The sequence below is a fragment of the Protopterus annectens genome, chromosome 2.part1, assembly GCF_019279795.1.
Source record: "Protopterus annectens isolate FY-2018-M chromosome 2.part1, PAN1.0, whole genome shotgun sequence".
Taxonomy (NCBI): Eukaryota; Metazoa; Chordata; order Ceratodontiformes; family Protopteridae; genus Protopterus; species Protopterus annectens.
Window position 1 is genome coordinate 1,386,523,284 of NC_056729.1, and position 27,572 is coordinate 1,386,550,855.

General features: G+C 38.3%; 1 protein-coding gene across 2 annotated transcripts in view; it reads right to left on the reverse strand.

Annotated features, from left to right (window-relative positions):
* AGBL5 (AGBL carboxypeptidase 5) overlaps positions 1-22,129 on the reverse strand; it is a 2,459,386-nt gene extending 2,437,257 nt beyond the window's left edge. Inside the window, exon 1 of one of the 2 annotated variants that reach the window (XM_044062862.1) lies at positions 21,972-22,129. The gene's annotated coding sequence lies outside the window, so the exon portion shown is untranslated. The remainder of the gene's footprint in view (positions 1-21,971) is intronic. The other variant, XM_044062863.1, reaches the window with a different exon arrangement.
* Between the last annotated feature and the right edge of the window lie 5,443 nt (positions 22,130-27,572).

Genomic DNA, 27,572 nt, shown 5'->3' on the forward strand with positions numbered 1-27,572 from the left:
GAACATTTTTCCAGCAATAAAACAAAATGTATGAACCAATAATGACAAAACTGCCCAATTCAGAACATTTCCATCATAAAAGTCGACTCAAACTTCTGTCATCACAATCCAGACATACCTCTTAACCTCTTAGAGCAAGAGATCTGGATACAGCCATAAATAAAAGTGGGATATAGGCCCAAAAATAGGGGCAATTCTTAAATATTGCTCTTACAAACTTAGAAAGTTGATAGATTAACAGGTTTAGTTGATAGATTAACAGATTTTGCATTAGCATTAATTTTCTGAAGAGTATGAAGTCTGTAACTCAAATGTCTTGTCATTATTTTCTAACTTCAATCCATAATGATTTGCCAGAAAAACCACAATTTTATGAATAACAGAACAAGAATATGTGGTAAAAATCTGGATATTCTTCAAAAATCTGAAGAGATGAGAGGTATGCCACCAATATCAGTAAATATCCACAATTTCTGCAGAAGTAAAAATCATATATTCCAAAGAAGGGGTAACACTGAATGAGGACTATGTCTGTCTAACACATTTTATTTACTTGCTGAAGTTTCAGATCTCTGGTTGTAGGGTAAGCTACAGAGTTTGACCTACCTGAGAAAAAGAGGTCAAATATCACAGGATCTCTAATGGTACAGTAAAAATGAGACAAATATTACCCTCAGGAGTCTGTAAAACAGATTACAGGAACAAGGCTTTCCACCCTGTCTTGGTAACCAAGGTTCTTAAGGCCAGAGCTCTTCTTTGCTAGGAACCTATGGGTTTTTCCAAGTTTGCTGATATGTCTAGTGAGGTATGTACCATGGGGAGCATTGTACTTTATAACAGGTCTGACCAGTGCTGAATAAAGGGGGAAATATAACCTTTCTGGATCTAAATGGGATACTGTTGACTATTAGTTGTGATAAATAGATGAATTTCTAGACTACAGTTACTACATGTTGATCAAAGGAGAGGGAACTATCAACCTAGGTGCCTATGTCTTTGACTACTGTTTCGCTTGATAGTGGAATATTTTCAGTACTGTAAGTAGTAAGTAACTGATGTTTTCTGAACACTTCATTTTGTTTGTGTTCTGTTTAAGCCCATTAGTCATACAATTAGTATTGACAAGGATAAGCTCTTTCCAAAGTATAGAAATGTTAGACGGGGCAGTCATTAGTAAATTTGGTCAAGCAGAGGTCCAAGCACAGACCTCTAAGGGACTCCACTGGTAACCTTTGCACTATCTAAAGAGGCTCCCACCACATGGACAATATGTGTTCTGTGTTTTTTGTCAGTTTATTGTCCATCCTATTAACATAAGGATTGATGTTTAAGGCAGACAGCTTCTGAAGCTATCAAGTGACTTGGCCAGATCAAGATAAGTGAATGAACAGCATGACCTCTGTTGACCACTAGAGTGATCTTCTCGAAGTTCACAAGACTCAACAGGCATGATCTGCACTTGGAGCCAAACTGATGTGGATGAGGCCTAATAAGACTTTTGATGCCATAATTAATGAGATCAATTATGTCATGCTCTATGGCTTTACTGATCAGATTCATGAGGTAGACAGGTCTGTAGTTTCCAGGGTCTGCAGTAGGGCCGCCCATCTGGAGGGGCATCACCACAGTGGTGTGCAACTGTTTGGGCACATAGCTTGCGGTTAAACAATTTAAGAGGAGTTTGGTGAGAGTATGTTTGATGCTGCTTATTGTTAATTGGACACTTATTGAATTTCTTAACAGTAGTAATTTTTTGAAATTTACATAGAATACGAGTAATGAGGGAATAGCTTACTTGGATACTTATATACATGTATACGACGACAAATTAAGATCTAGAATACATAGGAAAAAGACGTTTTCCAACGACTATTTGGCATATGACAGTTTTCATCCTACTAAATTAAAACAGAATATATTTAAAGGACAATGCATCCGTGCTGCTCGCATGACTTCAGATTATATGACAATGCAGGAAGAGATTATTTTTATTACAAAATTGTTTAAGGATAGAGGCTACCCCCCCCCCCCTCAATGTTGCACAACGTAGGGATGTATGTGGTAAATGAATGGGGTTTGAAATACAAACCCCTACTTGGAACAGGAGTGGTTAACAACAAAGAATCAAATTCTAGTTTTAAGAACAATGATAGAACGATACATCAAAGATCTTTTATCCTAACATATTGTCCAATGTCTGACATAATTGTGGAAATTATCAATAAGTTTTGGTTTTTATTAGATTCTGAACCCAACTTGGAGAGAATAGTAGGCATAAGACCAGGGGTGGTATATAAAATGGGAGATAGTATCAAGAAACTACTTGAACACAATTCTCACGATCAGCAGACAAACAGTAATCAAAAAAAGAGGAACTACAATTTTGATGGCACCAGGAAGTGTGGCACATGCAACCAGTGCAAACATATTTTAGAAACACACAAATTAAGTATTTTCAACAATTACAAAACAGTAATCAAGTTGAAAAAGGGAAATTGCAACACTAGAATGGTGATTTATATCGCTAAATGTGGAGCATGCCCTAGTTATTATGTTGGAAAAACAGAAAGGAATTTTAAAAAGAGAATTTATGATCATATTTACAGTACATCTAGAAAAGATGGTACTAATGCACTATCTAGACATGTGGAAAAAAATGGGGGCTGAACATGAGTTTAAATTTGGCATTTTGGACATCATTTATAACAATCCCACAGGAGGGGATCCAAAGAAACTATTAAGTTTCAAGGAAGTTTGGTGACAACTTTATCTCAATGTCGCAAACTTGCCAGGTTTAAATTAATTTCCGTCCTCATCACAGCACTACTTCAGCCCTCCTAGCCTTTACTAACACCATAAACCATAATCGCAACAATAATTATATATCCTCAGCCCTCTTTCTGGATCTTTCCAAGGCATTCGATATGGTTGATCACCAACTTTTAATCCACACCCTGCAAACATTCTGTCTAGATACTGGAGCCCTCCAATGGTTTCAATCCTACCTGAATGGTCGACAGCAGGCTGTCCTCTGGCAGAACAAACTCTCTAACCTTCTACCTAACAGCCTCGGAGTACCACAAGGCTCTATACTAGGGCCCTTGCTGTTCTCCATCTTCATTAACGACCTTTATACTGTCATCCCAAAAGTCAGCTGTATCCAATATGCTGATGACTCTACTCTGATTTGCTCAGCCACATCTCCAGTAGAGTTATGGTCAGCTACCCAGACCACCTTTAATACAATAGAAAACTGGCTTTCTGAACATCGTCTGATCCTAAATCCCAAAAAAAATTAAATGCTGTTATTTTCACCAACACGTAGGTCTACCGCTTTCACCTTTACTATAAAATCAAATGATGGCACAATAATCTCCCCTGACCCATCTACAAAACTATTAGGTGTCATCATAGACAATAATCTCAAATTTGACCTACATGTTAACCAAACTATCAAAACCATCAATAAAAAACTAGGGTCACTTTACAGAATAAAAGCCTTCCTAACCCCTCCAGCTAAAATTGCCATAGCTCGCTCTCACTTTCTTTCAACCCTTCTGTATGCATCCCCTCTACTCTTGAATTTGAACAAGACTGTCCTTAACAAACTCTCAATTTGCTACAACCACATTGCCAGGTTTGCCACTGGGCTGCCTTTTAGGACACATCATTGCATCAATCTAAATCAGCTTGGTTGGCTTGAACTACCTAGCCTAATCCAGTATAACCAACTGATTATGGCCTATAAAATCCTCTATAATCCGGACAATACTCCTGCACTTAAAAATATTATCACCCCCTATAACAATCCTAGACCGCTTCGATCCTCTAACAAACTACTAATTCAAACTAGCAAAATTAATAACACAGCCGGTGATTCTCTCTTTGCAAACTCTGTAAGTAGATCCTGGAACTCTCTTCCAGCTGATATTACCTTACTTTCCACCTTAGGTCAATTTAAAACTAGACTCAAACAACATTTGTCACTTAACTGGCTATGTCAATGTATCAAGCCTGGCTAACTCGAATGTGTAAAAATCTGTTAACCAGTTTACTGTGTAATTTAATTTAATCCTGACTTGTGCTCAGGACTAACTGTAACCTGTGGAACTTGTTTAACTTGCTTACTTATGTAATCACTGTAAATAGTCTGTTTGTAATATGTAATGCTGGTATTATGTAATGCTGTATCTGCTTACCCTTGGAGCTTTTCTCCACGGGCCTCCGCTGAAAATGGACATGCATCCAGTCGGACTATCCCGGTCAACAAATGTAAAATAAAAATAAAAAATAAAAAATTAATTTCATGCAAACCCATTCTTGAAATAGATCTCAGATAAATACAAATGAGTTTAACATACATAAAACCAATCAACTGTAATTATATTTAGTGTACAAATATTCACCATCTATAAATATATATTTCTATATATTTTATATATATACTTAGTGTTTCCTTTATTTATTAAAAGATTGTAGCACAAATGAATATATTTAAACAAACACATGTACACACAAGTAGCTGCCATATTTATATTTATTGTTGTACATATATATATATTTATTTCAAACACAGTCCCAATATATTAGTAAAGAAGTCCCTTATGTATTTTTAACACAGATCTTTAACACGTTTTTTAACATAGTTTTAATTAGTTTTATTAATGATAAAATGCTACGTTTGCACACAGACAATTTTATGATATGATTGCCTTACACAGACACATTTTTATGGCTTTTGTCTTTGGCATATTATTATAATTATTTTATACAATCAATTTCTACACATAAATATTTTTATTATTATTTTATTCTGTATGTTATTTATTAGGAAATTTATCATGAGTAATATCCATTTAATAGAATACAAAGAATTCATGTTACGTAATGTAGTATTTCTTTAAGGAAGGAGCAACAATCAATGCATTTTTTGGCGCCAATTTTTGCATTTAAACAATGTTTCTATTAGTGAAAGGATGTTCTGATGAAGCTCATTGTTATGAATGAAAGCACTTAACATCCAGTTTGTATTTTAATATCTTGGTTTTATCAAATCGCAATAAATATGTTCCGCTATTAAAGTGTTTACGTGAAATTGTACACTTACTGGTCGAGTCGTGGTTTTAGTTTGGTTTTCGTTTGGATTTGGTTGTGCCAATATCTAGAATGCTATTTGGATAAGGGTGAAGATGCTCCATTATGCAAAAGTTCAGAGTAATATTGACTATTATTCATTAGTTTTTCAAAAAAGCCAAAAAAAAACAAAAAGTTATCCTTCATGTAAGATGCTAATCTTTCTTCATGGGTAGCTTTGCTGGACCTTATATGGCCTTCCATTTTTTTGGCGAAATGTTTTATTCTGTCCTCAAACTGATGAGCTCTGGTACTGCAGTATAGTTTAAGGATTTTTTCTTTTTTTGTATAAAATTTTCATTATATTTGGCTCCAGTTGGGATTATCAGATCTATGTATTTTTCTAATTGGGAATAAAAATCCTCAGAGTAGATGGCTGAAGGTACAGGATCTGTGGTGGTGATTGTTGTTGGTATATTTAGAGATTTCATCATAACTGCATAAAGTTTACCCTTCTATAGCCCTTGAATAGAGAATCTTAACTACAGGCAGAATGGTGGCTTGGAGAGTAAATGTCACATTTTGGTGGTTCAACTGGACAGGCGATTGAAAGGCTAAGGAGGGTGAAACAAGTAGAGGCCATACTTATGAGGACCAGATCAAGAATATTTCAGCCTTTCGTAGCTTACCTATTTGATCAGTGTACTTTCTGTCTATCCAATCCAAAAATCTCTTGGCATACCTCACATTAGAGGTCTAGGTGCTCCAGTTTATGTAGGGGTAATTGAATTCAGTCAGGATTATGGAGCTGTTGATTAAAGAATTTCTTCTGAAAATGCATGTAATTCTAAATGATCATATGGAAAATTGAATGGGGTCTGGTGACCAGCTATGAACTGAAAGCTTTCCTTGCCCAGGGTGAGCGGAACTAAGAGCTCCCTATTTGGGTCTCTAGAATGAGATATGGTCCCTGGAAATATTCAGACTCAGTTTTCACCAAGCCAGTAGGAATGGTAGGCACCAAGCCTAGGTATGGAGGGAGTGTTTTCATTAGATCTAAACCACGTCTCTGTAATAACAGATACATGGACATTTCAGATGCAGGAGTGCCTTGAGATCAAGTAGTTTGTTATTAAAGAATGAGCATTGAGAAGTCACCTTAATGTTGTCCAGTCTAAGATATGATGAATTTGTTAAGTTGAGATGTCCATTAGATGAACTCTGCCTCAAAATGATACTAAGGAGGGCATCAAGGGTTACCCCCTGAACAAGAGATGAAAGCCTTCCTTTGTAAATCCAGTTAGGCTGCCAGTCATTTCTTCCAAGACTGATACAAATTTCCATGGAATGACACCAGTTATTGAAGCCAATTATCTACTCTTTATATGTAGATATCATCCCCAGTGAAGGAAGAATTCAGCCCAAGTCACTGATTTTCTTAGCAATGAATACACTCGAAACATAAAGAAACTTTTTTTTGTGGGGGGGGGGGGCAAACTTATACAAACTCCGTGGTTGCACATACACAAACAAGAGTAAAAATACCCTAAAACAACTGAATCAGTGCTGACTAATCCATGTGAGCAGTAGAAGCAGTGACTTCATTCCCTACCCAGCCAATCAAAACTGTCAACAAAATAGTAAAAATACACACTCAGCTAGCCACCGCTAATCGACATCACCATTGCAGACGCATTTGTCCTTCACATAAATCCCACTTTGAAAAAAAAAAAAAAAAAAAAAAAAAACACACACACACAATCTTCTCTGGTACTGGAACAGCTGTTTTAAATTTTGGGTGCAAGTGCAGAATGACTTTATAAGTTTACATACGTGGTAGCGTGCATAAGTGCGATACACACATGGTTCTCCTTGAAGGAGAAGACACCGCCACTCCGGTGTTACAGTTTTTTTAAATCAATTAGTTGTTTTGAAGTCTGCCGCCCCTAAAAAGTGGCGCCTGGTGTGGACCGTACCTCTGCCCCCCCCCCCCCCAAGCTACGCCACTGCTTCTAAACAAACTAAAACATGAACTAACATCACCATTAAGTACCGTATTCAATCACAGCCTACCTACTGGCTTTGTTCCTGTGGAATGGAGGACAGCAACAGTTATTCCCCCCTCCACAAAGGTGGCTTAGCAACAGACCCAAGGAATTATAGACCTGTTAGTCTGACCAGCCTCATCTGTAAAAGCCATGGAAATTATCATCATGGACCTCAAAGAAAGTCATAGGCAACCTCCAAACCTTCAATCCGACCCAATCTGGCTTTGTCAAGGGCAGATCCTGCCTGTTAAAGCTGGTGGATTTTTTCAAATGTGACCAGGACCATTGACAAGAGCAAATCTGTGCACACAGCATACCTGAACTTGGCAAAGACCTTTGACACAATCCCACACTCAAGACATTAGTGATAAACTTAGCAAACTGAATGTAAACCCCTTTGTTGTAAGATGGGTTGCCAGCTGGCTCACAAACTGGTCACACAATATCAAAGAGGGTGAATCCACATCAACCAGCAGGCCTGTCACCAGCGGGGTGCCACAAGGGTCAGTGCTGGGCCCCCTACTGTTTGGTATATACTTCTCAGAAGTTCAGGGCAAAACTAAGGGTCTGTGGCTGACCAGGTTTGCGGACGACTGCAAAGTCTGTGCAATTACTGAATCCCCAAATGATGTCACTATACTTCAGGAGGGTTTTACACAGACCTATGTCTAGTGTCTTAGTCACGGTCTCAAACTGAATGCAAAGAAATGCATCATCATTCCCTTTGGTAAAATCAATGTCACTTCCACTATCGAAATAACAATACCCTATGCACCTATAAAGTGGTAAGAGATTAGGGATCACAAGTGGACTGCGACTTTAACTTTGACCACCATGTGTCTACTATAGTATTAAAAGCTTTCTATGTAGCACACTTGATTAGCAAAGGCATCACCTCTAGAGTAAAGGAGATTATAACCCCGCTATACCTGTCACTAATCAGGCCCATAATGGAGTGTAATGCCCCTTTCAGCATGTACAGTACAAAGCACTTACAGCAACTGGATAGACCTCAGAGGTTTCTATGATCAAGGGACTCCAGCATGTGCCTTACACAGACCGACTAAATTCCCTGCCACTACACTCAGTATCATATAGACTTCTTAGAGGAGACTTATGCCTATCTTACAGAGCAATCTCCAACCCAAACCTAATTTATTTGCTGCACATCCGTAAGTCAAGCAGGACTACAGCTACCCATTCCAGGGACCTAAATATGGCCCGTGAGTTTAACAGGACATGCTGGAGGGACAGATTTGTCTCCCAGTGACTGCTACATCTTTGGAATAGGTTGCCAATTCATGTGAAGCAGAGCACCTCTCTGACACTGTTCAAAAGGAACCTGGACGAGTGGATGGGGCACAGTAAATTCTTACCGGGGATGGCACCAACAACCGTCCTGGACATGGACAGTCATTAATAAATGCAATCCTGGGTACTGACTACAGTATCTAAGGTATTACATTGGGATGAAACAGCTAGGATTGAAATGACCTCCAGGTCGATAGCCTAGTAACCTCCTATGCTCCTAAGATAAGGTCTTACCACAAAAACATAGGGCAGTAAGGGAAAGGAAGGGGAGAAATCAAATGTCATAATGGAAGTATCGAAGAGAGAAAACTATAAAGCAATCAAGACAAGAGCTGTCACTGTTAGAAGAGACAAAAAACTCAGAAAGATAGACGTGATAAAAGCAATGCACAGTATCAGAACAGATCAGGATCTATAATGTACTTTCACAAACAATAAACTACAAATATCCACACAGGCAGAAAAACATAGAGGATATGCAGATAAATATAAGGAAAACTACAAAATAAGCAATTTATTGATGATCCAGAAAAGTCTTACAGAGAACTGGGAAACAAGGCAACAGGAACTGAAACACCACCAAAAAAATAAGAACTAGAAACATTTTAGACAAGTATCTATGTAAATCCTGTGGAACATAAAGATGCTAATTGGATAAGTTCATATGCAGTTATTAGGCTAATGGCTCTAGGGCCTTAACAAGCTTAGCTGTGTAATACCATTGTTCCCTAGTTGACCATGGTTAAATGGTCGTTGTTAGCAGAGTGAAACAGTGATTAGCATCGAATGCCCCTGTCCATGACGGACATAGATGCCACCCCTGGGGTGAATTTGAGGTCTCCCATCCAATTGTCAAGGTGGTACTTAAACAAGGTCATTGAGGAGCTCTGCTTCACGTGATGTGGGAGTTTGTTCCAGAGGAGCAGCAATCTCTGGGAGAGATATCTGTCTGTCCAACATATTCTGTTTATGTCACAGGCTAGTGGAGCGAGAGACTCTTGTACAATTTGATTTGCAGACATGCAGCATTTCCATTACAGCACAATCCGAAATCACTCTGTAGACCATGCACAGGTCACCTCTCAGCAGACTGTCAGATACAGAGTTCAGAGACAGGGCCTTCAGCCTGTGTAGGTCATGTTTTGGAGGCCCTCAATTTTCTTGGTTAGAAGCCTCTGTGGTTTCTCCATTTGTTGCTGGTGTCTGGTGAGGTACATGCAGAAAGGAGCACTGTACTTAATACCTCCCAACCGTACCAAATTACTCGGTTTTTACCGAGTTTTGGGGTCCAAATGAAAGGGTGCCACGATTCCCGAGTGGCACCCCTTCATTTCCGATTTTTTTAAATTTTTTTAATTTCACGCTGTTTGAGCTGACGTCATCACATGCGCAATGATGTCAGCTCAATCAGGCCTACCAGCCAGTCGGAATTGAGCTCAAGGAGCTCACATCGTGCACATTTCCGGCTGGTCAAATGCGAGCGGGAACGGACAGCAGTTTTCTAATGGGGATTATTGGCGGGCCAGAGGCAGCAAGCAATCAGTCTGGGCAACACTCTTGGATTATTTTATTTATGTTCAGAAGCTGGAACGGCAACAAGTAAGGAAGTGTGTGTGTGTGTGTGTGTGTGTGTGTGTGTGTGTGTGTGTGTGTGTGTGTGTGTGTGTGTCTGTGTGTGTGTGCGCGCGTCTGTGTAATAGAAATGTAGTGAATGTGGCTTAAACGGCGATGATGCAACTGTGGGTATAGAGTAAAAATTACCTCTTGCACTGCATACTGTTTTGAATCTGCAAGAAAATGCTTTCAAGTTTGAGACACTTGAGTGATCAACTCTGAGCGCTGTGCTCGTTACTTGTGCTGAGCAGAGCAAAGGTCCTGCATCTGGCATTTGTCTTGACTCATGGGTGGTAGTAGGTAATGGATTTTTTGCAATCAATGACTTCCTGACTGCTAGTGACTGACTTAGATTTATATGATCTTTTAGTGTTTTAGTAAGGGTACATTTAGAAAAGGGTTCATCTGTACATAGAACTCGTATCTCATTTACGAGTGAAGCTGAAAGACCCTAACCTGACTGATTTGGTGTTACTGTGGAGACTGTAGAGTGTTAAACTAGCCTCTCAGGGTAAGCTGGTTTGATTTTCCTATGAACTCATGTTCATGTTTTAAAAAAATATCAGATGGGAGGGTGGAGGTTTCACTTTTGCTGTGCGTTGTCTCTTATCTGTTAATTCATCATGACTTCAGTGAGCCCGCAGGTGGTATCTGTTACAGCTTTGTTATGGCTTTGTCACCAACCATGGTACTGAAACACTCCTTTAAAGAAGTGGAGGTGTTCCTTTCCTCACTGCCAGGGCCGGTATGACTGCAGTGGGATGGCCCTGCTTGTTCATGTACTGTTGTTTTCGGCCATATTCCTACTTGGGACAGGTATTTCATTCTATTCCACTTGTACTATTCTGTTGCTGAGTATTCACAAGTATCATCATTATTTCAGTGCCTATTAGCTAAAGTTTTGAGATCCTTGCTTTCACTGAAAAGGTGCAAGTCTAAAAGTTAAGACCCCTTCTAAAAAAAAAAAAAAAAAAAAAAAAAGAGAGTAGCCCTAATTATTCTGGCATAAAATATTTTAAAGGGATAACATGCAGGTGTTTTACAAAAAGATCTTTGGAACAGTGAGGAATAGCATCTAAACAAATTGTTTTTAATGTAAGAGGAATAGCATCTAAACAAATTGTTTTTAATGTATGTTTCCAATAGAGTGTATGTCTCTGTACTATATTCTCTAAGAGGCTTTTTATGAGTATGCAGATTAATAGTACCTACACAAAGACTATTTTTACAATTCTGCAACCCAAATGGCACATACATTGCATGCTTTTTTAAGAGTTAAAATCATTCCATTTTTTTTTCTGAAAAGTCTGGCAGTTAAGGATGAAGACTCTGAACTGTTAATGAGCTGCTTCTTGTTGAGAGTACAGGTTTAATTCCCTTCATCTCCATTTGCCTACTGTGCAGCTCTGAGCAAATCACTTAACCAGACTGTTCCCAGGTCATCCCCTCGCTTACCTGGTTAACATAGAGAGTCCAAGGTTACAGGAAGAGTATGTTATTTTTGTCTGGCAAAGTACAAACAAATTTGACGGGTGAGAATTATTACTCTTCATTTACCATTATGCTTCTTTGTGACTGGTATCTATTTCTAGCTGCTAAGGTGTTTTGTGTGTGTGTGTAAATGCCCCCATTTAATACACCTGGTGGCTAGAAGTATTCAGGCTCAAGCCCTGTACCTTCAGTACAGGGTAAAAAAAGCCTAAAATCCCTAGCCACCACCACTTGTGAGCTTTGTCCAGATTTTTGTGCTAAGAAGTTGAGAGTTATGGTGACTGAGAAGTGAGAACTGAATTTGTATTACCTCATTACTGGCTTTGTCCAGATTTTTTGTGCTAAGAGGTTGAGAGATATGGTGAGAAGTGAGAACTGAATTCACTTAATGATAGCCATTAAGTTTAATTTCCTATTTTTCAGGAAACTGCTGATTTGGCATATTGCTCTGACTGTAGTGCATTGGGTCCTGGCTTCAAGACTTGCCAGTGAAATGCATGGTGGTAACACATTTTATTCTAGCGACTTTCCACAATTATACAAGCAATGCTTAAAATGTGTCCCTGGTTTTTGACCTTTTGCCCCCCCCCCCAAAAAAAAAAACAAAAAAAAACTGAAATTGAAAATAAGTGCAAGAAGCTGTACAAGATGCCTATGGCTTTGCACTACTGTCATTCTATTTACAGTGTGGGTGTGGAAGTAGACTTTTATGATGGAAATGTTCTGAAATGGGCAGTTTTGTCATTATTGGTTCATGCATTTTGTTTCATTGCCTACAATACAGCGTACTGGAAAAATGTTCAAACAATAAATTTAAAATGTGCTCTCTCTAACAAGTGTGCTTTATTATACAAGGAATATAACTTAATAAATTCAGGAAGGTGTATCAAAGAAATGAACACATGTATGTTTCTTGTTTTGTGTGCAACGGGGCCAATGATTTGAAAACAGCCCAAAGGTAATCTTTATCCACCACCGACCAGATGCATTTTCTTTGGATGTGGTGTCAGTTGCAATGCTGTTTCAATGAATGTGAGTTTCAAGGGCAGAGAAGTTTCAATGCCAAGTCTGTTTTCATTGTGAAACATTATTGCTTTGTTTAGCAGATGTCTAAGTGTTTATGCATTGTTGTGCTGCAAGATGTAAAAATAAAATCCAAATAATCATTGTAGAAGTAAAACAGTATGCACACATTAGTGTTTATGGCAAATGGGGTGAAATAGCCAGGTAATGGGGCATTGGAATGGCTGCAGGGGGACTCTGGTGCCATATTTTGGTTGTCTGTTCTTCAGTTTGCGTTTGAAAGTTGGTAACCCACAATTCCATTGGAGTGGGTGGGGTTATGCAATTATGTATGCAAATTAGATGTTAATCAGCGTACAGATTTGTACCTATTTTTTATGGGCCTTGTCCAGATTTTTGATGTTTCCAGGTTGAGAGGTATGGGTCCAATGAGGGTCGAGTATAGAAGAGTTATAACAGCCTAAGTCTTGGATGCGATGCCCTTATTTATGCAATGTGCAACATAGAAGGCATTCCTTACCACTGTGGAGACATGGTGATCGAAGTTTAAATTGCTGTCAACCTGTGATCCCAAGTCTCTCACCACTATGTTTGAGCTTAGGTGAGTGCTATCTATAATGTAATTTGCAGGGGCCACATCTTTGCCAAAGGGGATAATGATGTACTTTTTTGCATTTAGTTTTAGACTATGACTCTGGCACTAATCATTAGCCTCCGCTATCCCCTTTTGTAACATGTTAACATCACTGGGGGACCTAGTTTGTGGTCATCTGCAAACTTGGTAAGCTGCAGGCCATCTGCTTTCGCACAGAAGTTAGAGAAGTAGATTCCAAATAGTAGAGGGCCCAGCACAGATCCCTGCGGTACACCACTGGTAACTGGTCTACTGGTGGAGGTGGAATCCCCAACTTTGACAGTATGCATTTTGTTGGTGAGCCAGTTTGCTACCAATCTAGTGACATATGGGCTAATCCCCATATAAAAAGTGGGCCTTTTTAAGCCTAGCTATGTTTTCTAAAGGTGAGAATTAAACCTTGTCTCTGCAAGGTGGCCACCTTAGCCATGATGCCAACCCCAGAGAAGTAAAACAAAAAATAAGAAGTTCAAATATACAGGATATGAAATGGGATAAAGTAATGACTGGAGAGATTGAAACAAAGTTTAAGAAAAGTTCCTAACTAGAAAACTCCAGGTTCAGATGCAATACCCAACTTCTAGCTAAAAGTATTAACATCTTTACAAGAAGATTTAACCACAAGTAAGAATTATTTGTATGAGCACCTCAAACGGAAAACAACCTAGTTAACAAGAAAAACTATGCTCCAACTTAACAGCAAACTTTGAAGCTATCCTAAAAATTATAAACCAATAACTTGACTTCCAAAGACCTATAAACTATACACTGGAACTGATGCTGACGAGTTTATAGTCATTTAGAAGAAAACTCAGTCATGGCAATAGAACAAAAGGGTAATGAAAGAAAGTGACATGGAACAAAGGACAAAAGGGTAATGAAAGAAAGTGATATGGAACAAAGGATCATTTGTCGTTAAAGTCAACCAAATGTAAAGACTTATCTTCTTTTTATGGACAATTTAAAACTGTACAATTCATCAGATAAGAAACTAAAAGCACATCAGCAGGTGGTCAAAACTTTTTCATATGATATAAGAATGTAATTTGGTCTTGATAAATGTGCAAAAGCAACCTTCAAAGCAGGAAAGCTGCAGCACCAGGAAAACATCAGTTTCGGACAAGAATGTGATACAAAAGAACTTGAGCAAGAGGGAGTGTATAAATATTTGGGAAATGATGAAGGATCAGCAATAAAACATGAACAAATGTGAATAAAACTTATTAAGGAATATTTTAAAAGACATCTAAGAACAAAGTCCAAGCTATAAACCAATTTGCTCTTCCTGTCCTAACATATAGTTTTGGAGTGACTGACTGGCTCCAAAAGGTGTTGGATAGGTTGGACAAAAAATCAATGCGGATGCTTCATGCTCATCAAATGATTTATAAAAATCAATGCATACCAAGACCATATACTCCCCCATTATGAAGGAGGTATGGGCTTCCTTGAAACTGATTACATTTATAGATCTGCAGTTGTAGGATCTCACAAGACCCAAATGTAGTGAAAGTTTTAAAACATGAGGTGAATAAGTCTAAGATGACCTCCCTGCTTAGTTTAGCAGAAGAAAATCACCATCAAGCAAGAATGGAAATTAAACCAGAAGTAGAAAAAAATTCAGGCAGCAACTGAATGTGCCAAAAAACAAAAGAAAGAACATAAGGTGATGGATCATGTGAGAAGGCAAGAAATGTGGAAAATGCATAAGTATAACTGCAATACAGAAAACTCTTGGAACAACTCATGCTGATCTAGATTGAGAGCAGGAATAGTTAAGGACAGGTGAATTTAAACTAAAAGACAAAAGGTTAATATCGGCGGCTTAAGACAGTGTACTACGTACATGTTGGTTTACAAAGTCCACTGAACATATAGGAGAAAGACAAATGTAGGTTTTGTAAAACAGAATTAGAAACAGTTGCACATCTTCTTGCTGGTTGTGATATATCAGTGGCAGTAAGACTGTATACTAAATGGTATAATAATGTGGTAAGACTGTTGCATTGGGGATTGTGCTAACATTAAAATACTGAAATAGCTAAAAAATGCTGGAAACATGAGCCACAAAGCACTATAGAAAATGATGAAGTTTACATTACATGGTGTGAGGTACTGCCAGCTATGCCAGGGCAATGGATGTGTAACATATACCAGCATAGCTAGCTGGAGTTTTGTAAAGAATTATATGTCATTTGTATATTAAACTGATTTGTACAGGTGCTTGTGTTTAACATTTATTTGTAAAGCTGCTTGTGTTGAAAATGTACCAACAATGGGTCCTGCTGGACAGAAAAGAAATACATCTGTATGTCAGACAATATTGTAACATCTGAAATGAATATTTTGTAACAAAGGATACTGGAAGAGAATAGGTTAATCTCAGTCCAGCTAACTTTGAAAAATAGTCTGAAATTAAAATTACCTTATTCAGGCCATAAAGATTGTATCTTACAGTTCTGACTGCAACCAGAGACAAAATGTATGTGAAAACTAGGAGTCCTTCTGTATTGTCCTTAGGGGTGAACCAATTGCTACCCTGGAAGGGTAGAAGTTTTTGAAATGTTTTTATAGCTTCTAGATGCTATAACACATCTTAGCAAAGCTGTGTGTGTGTGTGTTATTGATTCTGGTTCAGTTTCTAGTAAAGGGGCTAGTGTGGAAACCAGATGTCAGACAGAAGTCACAGGGCAGTCTGTCTGTGAAACCTGACAAAGCAGGACCACTCACCCACTTCATCTAGTAAGTGAATTAGGGGACAGTAATTCTTTAGATCACTCAGAAAAATATAGTAAGATTAGTTAAGTATTGTTTTTCGGTATTTGTGTGAACCTTTCCATCTGTGTTATTTTGCAATATTTCTTGTGATTGAAACTCTGCTGTTTATTGTAAATAGATACTTAGTACTTTCATGTTCTTTTATTATTAAATATATTTAAACGTTTCATTGTCTGTTTTTTTATAGAATATTTTAACCTTTGAGAGTATTTATATTCACTTGGTAACACCATGGCCGCTCCTGAAAGTCTTGCTGCATTGGTCAAACACCACCATTTGTATTAGTATTAATTTTTCTCAGTATAATTGGGTACCCTTGTAAGAGCCTTAGATTACCTGGCTGGTGGCAGTGGAGCTATCTGTAGCCTGGGCAGAGGTGGCAGAGCTAGTACCAGACTTTCCCAGGTGTGTGTCTGTGTGTGTGTGTGTGTGTGTGTGTGTGTAAATCAAATCTCAAAGAGTGTGTAGGTCAGCTACTTGGAACAAGGACAGAGCACTGGTTTCTGCAGAAAAAAAAGTGGAGTCTTACTTGGGGCCTGGAGAGAAAAAACTAGGCCCCAGGACTGTGTTCTCCCTGTGTGTTCTTAAGGGAAATTGTGCTTGGCGCAGCGAACTGCATCTGGAAATAATGTTGTATATCTATTTTTGTTCCAAGTGAATGTCCCTTACCAGTGTCGGTAGTGAGGATTGAGGCTCCTTAATTACTGGTCCAGAGCAGGAACATCACACATGGGATCACCCATTACCAACAGTTCAAATAAATAGATGCGAGAAAACCAGTAGTCCATGAAAAGAAGACAAAAGAAGCACTGATCATTGAAACTGCTACACTCACTGACTATATAGTGTCTTATGTACATAGAGATACAAAGTCATAAAATACAAGGGCAATGGGGAAGAAGGATACCCAGACAGTTCCAATAGTAGTAGAAGCAACGGGTCTTATAAAGAACAGTCATACTTAGATATGTTACAATACTTACAGATGTTACACACTGACGCCCATATAACTGAATGTCTTTTTCCCCCAAAATGAAAATAGCAAAAACTGAAGTTCCCAAATGGTGATGTTTCCCAGGGTAAGTAAACACTTGCCCCAACTTACAAGAAACACAAACCAAAGTAATAAAACCCACCTAGGTGGGAGGCTGCACCCCCCCCACACACACACACACACACACACCACCAACTACATGCACCAACTCCGGGATTGCACTACAGTAGAGAAAAGGGTTCACTGGCCAAGTGTTTACTTATCCTGGGAAAACTTTTCCATTTGGGAACTTCAGTTTTCATGATTTTCATCTCAGGTAAATGATGTTCGGTTATATGGGCTATGATGCTTCAATGTAGACCCATTACCGATACATGTAACTGTGTACAAATTTCGGGTGTTTCAAAGAGCACTTCTGGCTAACATCAAAGATTGAAACAATACTTATTTCATGAACTTTAATCATACTTTGATTTAGGAATGGGGTCCATTCCTGTCATGGTATTAGAAACCCAAAAGATTTGTTGAAAATAAAAATGACAGAATAAAAATATCATCTAAAAACCATAAATATAACAATGTACCTGAAAAATTCACACTTAAAAATGTAACGCTTATCCCATGAAACCAAAACTAAGCTGGCGGGTCTATATCTATGTTCAAATGTTGAAAATGTCGAACACTCTAGAGAGCGAAAGTGCCGGAACTCGAAGTTCTTTTATTGAGATTGCAGTACAGTGAAGATCAGAATATTTGCCCTTTCCTCACTATAGTGCGATCTTGGGAGTTGGAATATATATTTAGTGGGGGGCACAGCCCCCACAATGAGGAGTTTGAGTTTCGGCATTTTCGCTCTTTAGAGCGTTTGACATTTCCAGCATTCAATTAAATTATATACAACTGGCATAGATGGGTGCAGATGTTGCACCCGTGACCACTCCTTTAATTTGCTTAAATAATTCACTCTCAAAAGATATAATTATTATCCAACACCAAGGAAATTAAATCCATAATTAGGTTTAACTTGTCAGTTGATAAAAAGTCATAATCCGGTAAACTATCAAGAAACAATTGTAACCCTTCATCTAAAGAATACATTGAAAACCCAGCATCTATATAAACAGTTAAAAAACTTAAGTTCCTACTCCACAAGCTGTCCTTAAGACAGCCTAAAAATTCCCATGAATCTTCAAGTAAGTGGGCACATAAAAATAACTTTCTTGGGTGGTGAAAGCCAAGGAACTTTTTTGGCTAGGCTTACATAGGCCCCATGGTTGACAGCCTAGTACCTACCTATGAAATGGGTTTTAACCACCTGTCAATTAAAATTGCAACTGGATAAGTTTTGGAACCACGAGCAGATACTATTGGGCAAAAAGGGGGGTTATTCTTATGTACTTCTGGTATGTCAAAACACTAAGTATAATTGGTTTAGATAATTTTAGAAAATTATATAGGTCCATGTCCAATAAGTCATCCAATAACAGATGTACGTGGTAATAAGCAATATTTAACAGATTTCTAGAAACAATGAAATAGGTATCAGCATCAATTAAAATATTTGTTATAGCAACAGAATACTCAAAGGCATTAAATAGTACAGTACCACCACCCTTGTCAGGTTTCATTATTCTTAGGTTATCATCATTAAGTAGTTGTTGCATGGCTGTTGTTGGGGATCTGTATGCATTAGAAAGACAACGTAGAAGACAAGGGTTCCATCACAATCTTTCAATACAGGAAAGGAAAGTTATGCAGGAACTACTTAATGATGATAACCTATTAACCTGAGTCACTGACAGAATAAAAGAATATAGCAATATGCAAGAAGATTTAGGATCTTTGCCTGGAAGTGATTATATAGGTATTTTTATACCCTAAGTAGACTCCAAATAATTTTTCCTCAGGTGGATAGCAAATGTTGGAGGTGTGATGGGCAAGAAACGTGGCTGAGAACATATTTTTGGGGAGTGTTATGAGCTGACAGACTTTAGAGAGTCCCTGTGGACCACTCTGTTGGATATGCTGGGTGAGCAGATTGGACTGACTGGGGAATTGATTTTTTGAGCTACGATACAGAATCGGAGTTGCCTAGACATAGTAAAGCCTTGCAAACTCTAATTATGGTGTCTGCCAAAAAAAAAAAGCAATTACTAGAAAATGGAAATCAAAAGTCTAGACCAATTTTACTAGAAGTAGTGAATACAGTAACAGAGATAAAACAACTGGAACTGGGATCTTCTGAAAAGAGAAGGAGCAAACTACATTGGAAAAATGTGAATTTTGGGAACAATATATGCAGAGAAGGAATGACGTTTAAGAGGCAGGGTTTGAGTGAGCCATATAATGCTTAACTGACAATGACTGGATGTCTGCAACTACAGTTGTTCAATGGTGTCCGAAATGTATAATGTTTGCAACTAAAGTGCTGTCAATATTTGTTTAGGTTCATAGGTTCATACTAGGCTATCTGCCCGAGGGCATTTACAAGCCTAGCCCATAGTTTTGTGGCTCACGCCACCCCTTTAGTATGGGGAACTATACCCATTATTTTGCTGTGCCTCTGTCGAGCAGTGACACTGAGGTAATCCCTGGGGTATATCTGCGATCTCCCATCCATTGGTCAAGATTTCATTTATATAAATGCAAGATTGTCTATGTCATACGCGATAATTTCATAAAGATGTTTTATTGAGGAAAAAAAAGAATAAAACAACATAGCAATAACCAACGAAGTTGCCGTGTTATATTGAAGATTTACCCACGGTTGGTGTGGTTTAACCACGAGTGGGAAGCCCAAGTGATTAAATAAAGTCAACCATGGGGAAATCTTCAATATACCACACCACAGAGTCGGTTACTGCTACTATATTATTTAAGAAAAACTTTACTTACTTTTCTTAAACAACGTCTTTGTGTTCAGACACTTTAGGGGAAGGAGAGAGACAGAATGGAGGAAATACAAGGAAAATCAGGTACATTTCTTTAGTTTTGAATAACGTACCTGATTTTCCAGTATTTTCTCCATCCCGTCTCTGTCGTATGTCTAGACTGTCCAGATTTCTAATTTTATTTATTTTTGTTTAAAAGTTACAGTATATACCAATGGAAGAAAGTCCAAACAACCAGACCTTTTTCCATTGGCATATGCTCGAATTTACAAGAGGCACGTTGGTTGGGCTGTCCAATCAGCCTGCTATTTTTTGAATGCTAATGGCCAGTCATTGTATAATTTGAATTAATATACATTTTTTGAAATAAAAAAATCTAGAACTCTAGTTTTCTGTCATTTTTACTAAATTTAAATTCACTACCTTTTCTTAATACTCATCAGCTTTAGACAGGAATAAGAGATTCAGAGATAACTTCTGAGTAAAAGAAAACAGGTATGTCCCTGAAAATCTCAGACAGTTGAGAGGTACGGATGTAAACGCTATAATAAAAATAGCGTCTTTTAACTCTGTGTACAAACCAAATACCAACGACGCTTGTTGCTTAACAACATTCTATGTAGAATAAAGTTGGAAATCATTTTAAAAACTTTTTTCACTATTTTGGGATGTGTGTGCATCACCTTATTTATGCCAAATCTTATTCCAAAAGAAAGAGCGCTAGTTATGTACTCTGCGTTAGACAATCGCCCAGTACTTGTCAATAGTATTTCAGGCGATTGTTTATTTTAGAGCACACTATGGTATTTCGCATACCTGTGGGCGGTGCCAGCTTGACTGATATCTCAAGGGGGCTGACAACTGTTTGACATTGACACCTTATTTTACTTTTAATTCTGTACTTTATGAATTATCAAAAAGTTTAAGAAAGTTACAGTGTACAACTGAAACTCTAACGGATATTACTGACAATGTCAGTGAAAGACAGTCGCTCACATCCTGCAAGAGGGGATGCCCTCCCTTTGCTTTACATAGTTTTAAGTGCCTTGTCGTCATACCTCTCAACGCCTTAGCGCAAGAAATCTGGACAAAGCCTGATATCATGGGGGACAAAGAGCCAAAAGTAGGGACATGTTTTACATATTACTTTTATAACCTTAGAAAACTGCTAAAATAGCAGGATGTGTGTTTGGCGTGCATTTTCTGAAGTATACTAAGTCTGAAATTCAACTGCATGTCATTATTTAGTGACTTTAATCCTCAGATCAACCCAGTGATTTGCCAGAAAAAACACACAATTTTTGAGGAATACACCAAAAAAAATCAGGCAAAAATCTGGACATTCTGCGGAAATACAGAGAGCTGAGCATTGTGCTTGTAGACCGTTTGGGGGATGCGGGGCATAACCCCCTATTGGATGTTACGCTGTTTCGCTTCTTGCGGACGTTGTCATCTTCAAAACTTGATTTACAGTAACATTTATTTCTGATGCATCATCGCGAAACTTAACTTGAATCTAACAACAAAATGCCATACTCCATGCATATGTGCTAACTGTACTATACTGTCATAGCAACAAGTGGAAGCACAAATACGTTGCTCAGATAGGACACTAAACATCCACTAGACGTACTCTTCCTTACTTTCATTCTTACACAAAGCACAATAAAATAAGGCTGCATACAATCAAAGACGTATTAATAAAAAGCATTTGCTCTATAAACCGATTTGCTCTACACACACGATCAAAACGCTGCAAATACCAAATACTCCAAGAAACACTATGTCTGCAAATAAAGATTATTTTACTTGCACTGCCCCTCAGCAGTTGAAACAAAATATCAAGGCGACACTTATTGCATATGACAGGTCTTTAACCGTCTGTTCTAATTCTTGGGTTTGCACCAGTTTTTATGAAGATCCAAAAGAAAACCCGTACTGAGGCTTTTATGTCTTACTTCTGCCTAAAATAAATACGTAAGAAATTACTTACAAATACAAATAAACATAAGCCATACTACTTGACAACAGCTGTACAACGGCACGTCAATTAGCGTTCATAATTTTAAACCAAATATTTACATTTAAACCCCAACATTGCTTCCCGTCTCTACCTGGTCTCGCGTTGGGTAACTGTAGCTTGACACGTAGTCTCAAACAACAGACAATTCATTAATATTTTCGCTAAATAAATTACTACAGTTTTCAGACATGCACCAACACTCGGTTCCAACGAGATCACTTTCACTAATCAGCTGTCGGTTCAACCAAAACAAACTACCCCTAGCAGCTGGACAACAATAACCTGTACTCTAATTGGCTGGCCACGGCTGATACAGCCCTTGTTTCTACGTAACAAGTAAGGAAGCCATGCATTCGATAATACTAAACGAGTCTTTCGTCTTTTGATTTGTGTTATTTCCGTGTTTTGTTTTTTTATGCAGATTGTGGAGTACGGTCTATTTGGTGTTCATTGTTCTCCTTTTATTAAAATAATTTGTAAAGTAAATAATTTTGTTCTTTCGTGAGATGTTCATATGTCTCAAATGTACCTCACCGTAAGCCTTAAAGTAAAAATTCATGTTTCACAGTATGCCTCAGTGTAGGGGAATCTTGACAAATCCTAAAGTAATGAGAGAGGAAGCCCCCCCAGATATGGACAGATTTTACTTATTGCTCTTATACATACCTCATGTGTACCTCATTATGAGGAACGTTCCTCATTTTGGATCTTAAAAAGTCCATGTCCCTTAAAGTTCCACATTGAAAGGGTCTGTCACCTATTCAGTGTTAAGAATATTTTTAATTGATGTCCATGGTAGATAGTACTGAATCATATTAATTCATCAGGAGAACGTTTTATATGTATAAAGTAACACATTTTAACCATCATGTGACCTTCATAGTTGAAGTTGTTAGTAAGCTGTTAGAAGGTGTTCCACATTTTGGCCATTTGTTCCACATTATGGGAGGCACTGTTCCACAATCTGGAGTTGAAAAGTTGAGCGTTATGGACCAAAAATACAAGGCATGAATCTGGACAGTTGAGAGGTATAACTCTGTCCTGAAGCATGTATCTTATGCACCTATGATTGTCACACCATACCTTTCATGTACCTCATTATGAAGAACATTCCTCTTTTTGAGTCTTAAAAAGTCCATGTTCTTCAATGTTCCACACTGAAATGATCTATCACATTGGGTGTGTATTGTCAACAGTTTTTTTGTTGATAGAGGAGGGAGCTAGTACAGCAGTTTGAAAAGTGCTGGCTTTTTATGTTAAAGATCATGGTACAGTGAAGAGTGAGAATATGACCTTCCTCCACTGTAGAGCAATCTTGGAGTTGGACTATATCATTAGGTGGTCTGGGGGGGGGGGGCTTGCTCCCCTGTAAAAATATCTGTTTTGTTTTTGATCCTTTGTGGATCAGTGTTTTTTCCATGGATGAGTGGTATTTGCTGATTTCTGGATTGACAATTTCTGATGTTGAATTTTCATCTATATTCGAGCAGCCCCTGGTTATTGGATAGTCACCAACTAGAAAATCACTTTCATTTACCATCATAGTATTTTCTAGTAGTAGGTCTTCTTGACTCCTGCTGCACATCTACATGAAATAAACGCCTAAAATATAATAAAACTGAGCCATCCAGGCAATCAGTTGAAGCTGACCGATATTAGGGTGTAAGAAACACCCTCTGTGTGAGTAGATCGGGTCTGTCAGGAAGTTTGTGGTAATTGGGAGGAGAGAACCAATGTTGCCTGGGCCAAAATGGAGTCACCATAATTATTTTTGGGTATCCTTTATTAGCATCACCCTGGATATTGGTGGAAAGGGTAGAACGCATAATGGAACATTTCCTTCAAAAGGAATGAAAATGCAACTTTTTCCAGGCTTGCAAGGAGCCCTGGAACAAAACTTGTTTAGTTGTTGGACTTTCCAAGATGGCTGCACAGCTCTCCCAGTGTGAAAAAAAGAAACACAAGGACCAGAAACTCTGTCAATTCTAGTAAATTTGGTTACTGGCTAGTAAGTACATTGCCTGGATGCCAACAAAGAAGAAATCAAGAGAGCCTGAAAGGAACTCTAGAAAAGCATACTGACTGGGAAGAATCCTACAGCTGTTCAGCAAAAAGCAGTTCAAGCTGCATCTTTGGTGCAAGACATGGCTTCCAATAATCAGAGGAAAAATAAGTCAAATGTGCTTAGAGCTGATTAGAATAAACACAATACTAAAGGATTACATCAACTCAGATAACAAAAGGCTTGGAAATGAAGTAGCTTTAAACAGATATGCAAATGAGCTGATAAAACTGCAAAAATCACAAGTTGAAATGAAGAAAAGGTTGGATGAGTGTTCAAGAAGAGATGTGTCAAAATATTGTAGAACTAGAGGACAGAGCATTTAGGGAAATGTTTATATTTTCTGCTGTACCAGAAAAACTAGAAAGAACAGACTGTATTATTGTTATATGGGCACAAAATAAGCAACACGAATGGTATTCTATTGAAAGGACACACAATGTATAGGCTCCAAATCTGGCTTTGAGAAAGCAGCTAAGACCTGTATTAATAAAGATGCATATCTTCCAGCAGAAAGAGTTGATCGTGACAAAACTGTGGCAAAAAGGCAAAGTATTAAAAACCAGAGGCAGTAGAGTGTTTGTGGAAAATTATTATTTACTGAACACCAGGCAGAAGAGAAACACATTTAATCCAGTAATCAAGGAATGTCGAGAGGCAGATGTGCTGCCATATCCAGTTGACTTCAGAATATTTTTTTTCCTGGAGGATCAAAGACATTTTTGGTGCAGAATAGACTAAGGAGGAAATATAAAAGCTTGTCCCTCAAAGAGTGAGCCATCAAGCAAAAGGGGACTTTGCTTCTCATTCTTTTGATAATAAAACTATAGAGAGACTTTTCCAGTGAAACCTTTTCCACTGTTATGCTTGAGAGACACAGAAAAGCACAGGAGTTAACTTAAAGAATCTGGAGTACCTTGGAAACTGAACCAGCATCTGGAATTGGGAAATGAAGATGAACAGGAATCATCATCACCATCATTGTGACGACGTGAGGTATTGCCAGCTATGCCAGTAGAAGTAGGGCAGTGGATATGTAACACATACCAGCACAGCCAGCTGGAATTTTGTAAAGAATTATATGTCATATATGTCATATCAAGCTGATTTGTACAGATGCTTGTGTTGGAAATGTATTTGTAAAGCTTCTTGTTTTAAAAATGTATCAACAGTGTACCCTGCTGGGCAGCAAATAAATGCGCATGCATTATTGTAACTGTTTAATGTATATATTGTAACAGAGGATACTGGAAGAGAAGAGGTTAATCTCAATCCACCTGATTTTGAGAAATAGTAAGAAAATTAAATTACTGGGCCTAGGCCATAAAGATGTTATCTCACAATTCTGAATGCATCCAGAGATAAAATGTCTGTATGAAGTAGTGTTTATTAGCTCCTGCAGGAAGAGTGAAGGTGTTTTATGGTTTTATGATTTCCATGAGCTGCAGCAGATCTTAGCAAGGGTGTGTGTGTGTGTATATATGTATTATTGACACCTATTTGATAAATCCAGACAGCTTCTAGCAATGTTGGGGTTGCATGAGAACCAGAAGTCAGATTACCAGATGTATGTGATGTCATTCTGTACAGAAATAATGTTTTAATATTAGAGTAGACTGAAGTCTCAGAGGCAGTCTGTTTCTTGGATCCTGACATAGATGGATACCACACCTACATCATCTTGCCTTGCTTTAGTAAGTGAACCAGGGAATAGTAGCACTTTAGATTAGTGATGAAAATATAGCGAGATTAATTAAGTACTGTTTTTCTGTATCTGTGTGAATCTATTCATCTTTGTTATTTTACTGTTTCCTGTGGTTGAAACTCTGGTGTTTATTGTAAATAGATAGTATTTACATGTTCTTTTATTATTTATTATTAAATATATTTAAACTTTTCATTGTGGCTGGTCCTTTTAAATAATATTTAAGCTTTGAGTGTATTTGTATATATTTATTTGGTGATAACTCTGGCCACTCCTGAAAGTCTTGCTGTTGGTCAAACTACCATTTGTAGTAATATTAACTTCACTCAGTATAATTGGATACCCTTTTAATAGCCGTATAGTAACCGACTGGTAGCAGTGAATCTACCTTATAGTCTGGGCAAAGTTGAGCAGGTAATCTGTGCCAGCCTTTCACAGCTGTGTATGTGTGTGTGTGTGTTTAAAAATTAAATCTCAAAGAGTGTGTGTGTCAGTTTCTTGCAACAGGGACATAAAGCACTGGTTTCACAGAGAGGGTGCTGGAGGACTTGGCTTGGACACTCAGATGAGGACTTAACCCTACAGCTGTGCCAGTGGGGAGCTTACTGGGGACCTGAGGAGAGACGGAGATAGAAACCCAGACACAGGGCTCAGTGTGCTCTGTGTGTGCTCTTAAGAGAAATTGTTCTTGATGCAGAGAGGTCTGCATCTGGAAATACTGAGTGTATCATTTGTATTCCAAGTGAACGTTCCTCTCCAGTGTCAGTGGTGAGGATTCAGGCTCCTTGATTACTGGCCCAGAGTGGGGACATCACAATCATCAGCCCCTTTTTTCCCCATTTTCTACATGAGGTCACTGTGTCATGTCAACCATCGCCACCTCTCTTTATTCAGTGACACTATCCTGCATTTTCCGACACTCATACCTGACTGTTGCAGGTCTTTTCTCACACACTTCATCCACCTCTTTGCTGAATGGCATTGTTTCCCCTTGCCTTCTGCCTGTCTTCCCAAATCTTCTTCACCAGATTGTCTTCTGCTTTTCTGCACATGTATCCGAAACACTGTAATCTATTTTCTTAGACTTTTCTGCAACAGATACTACTTTGGCTTCTGCTCTTAAATCTTCATTTCTTCATCTGTCCCACTGTATGCATGTTTCCACCCATATCCTTTAACTTCATCTCCATCTGCTGTGCCCTAACTTTTCAGGTTTCCATACCATACAGTAGTGCTGGTGGTACCACTATTTTGTACACCTTACTTTTCATCTTCTTTGCCATTCTTCTGTCCTATACTACATCTGACACTCTGGAGCAGTAGGCTGAAGCCCATCTAATTCTAGCCTTGACCTCCTCATTCAGACTTACCTTCTCCTCAACCATCCCTCCCAGATACTTGAAGCTGTTAACCTGTTCCACTATTTTCTCTTCTATCTCATTTCTCAGCTTCTTCTGAACTCTACCATTTGCTGTCATTACAATTGCCTTATCTGTACTCAGTTTCATCCCATGTGCCTTCAGTTTTGCATTCCATTGCCATATCCTTTGCTGAAGTTCTTGTTGAGAGGCTGCCTGTAATGGCACATTGTCTGCATACAGCAAATTTGTTGATCTGTCCCCTCCAACCTGTTTGCTAATGTAGTTCATGACCAGTATGAAAAGCAGTGGGCTCAGAGCTGAACCCAGATGCACAACCACTCCCACTGGGATCCCGTCTATGAGACCGAACACTGTTTGTACTTGAGTCTTTGGGTCCTTGTACATAGCTTGTACTAATTCTACCAATGTTTCTGGGATTTTGAACCACTGCAAGACTGCTCAAATCAGCTTTCTTGGAATCTTATTATATTTCCAAGTCTAGGAATGTCCAGTTGGAATCTTTCCTCATCTCCAGCTTCTTCTCAACTGTCTCACTGCAAACAT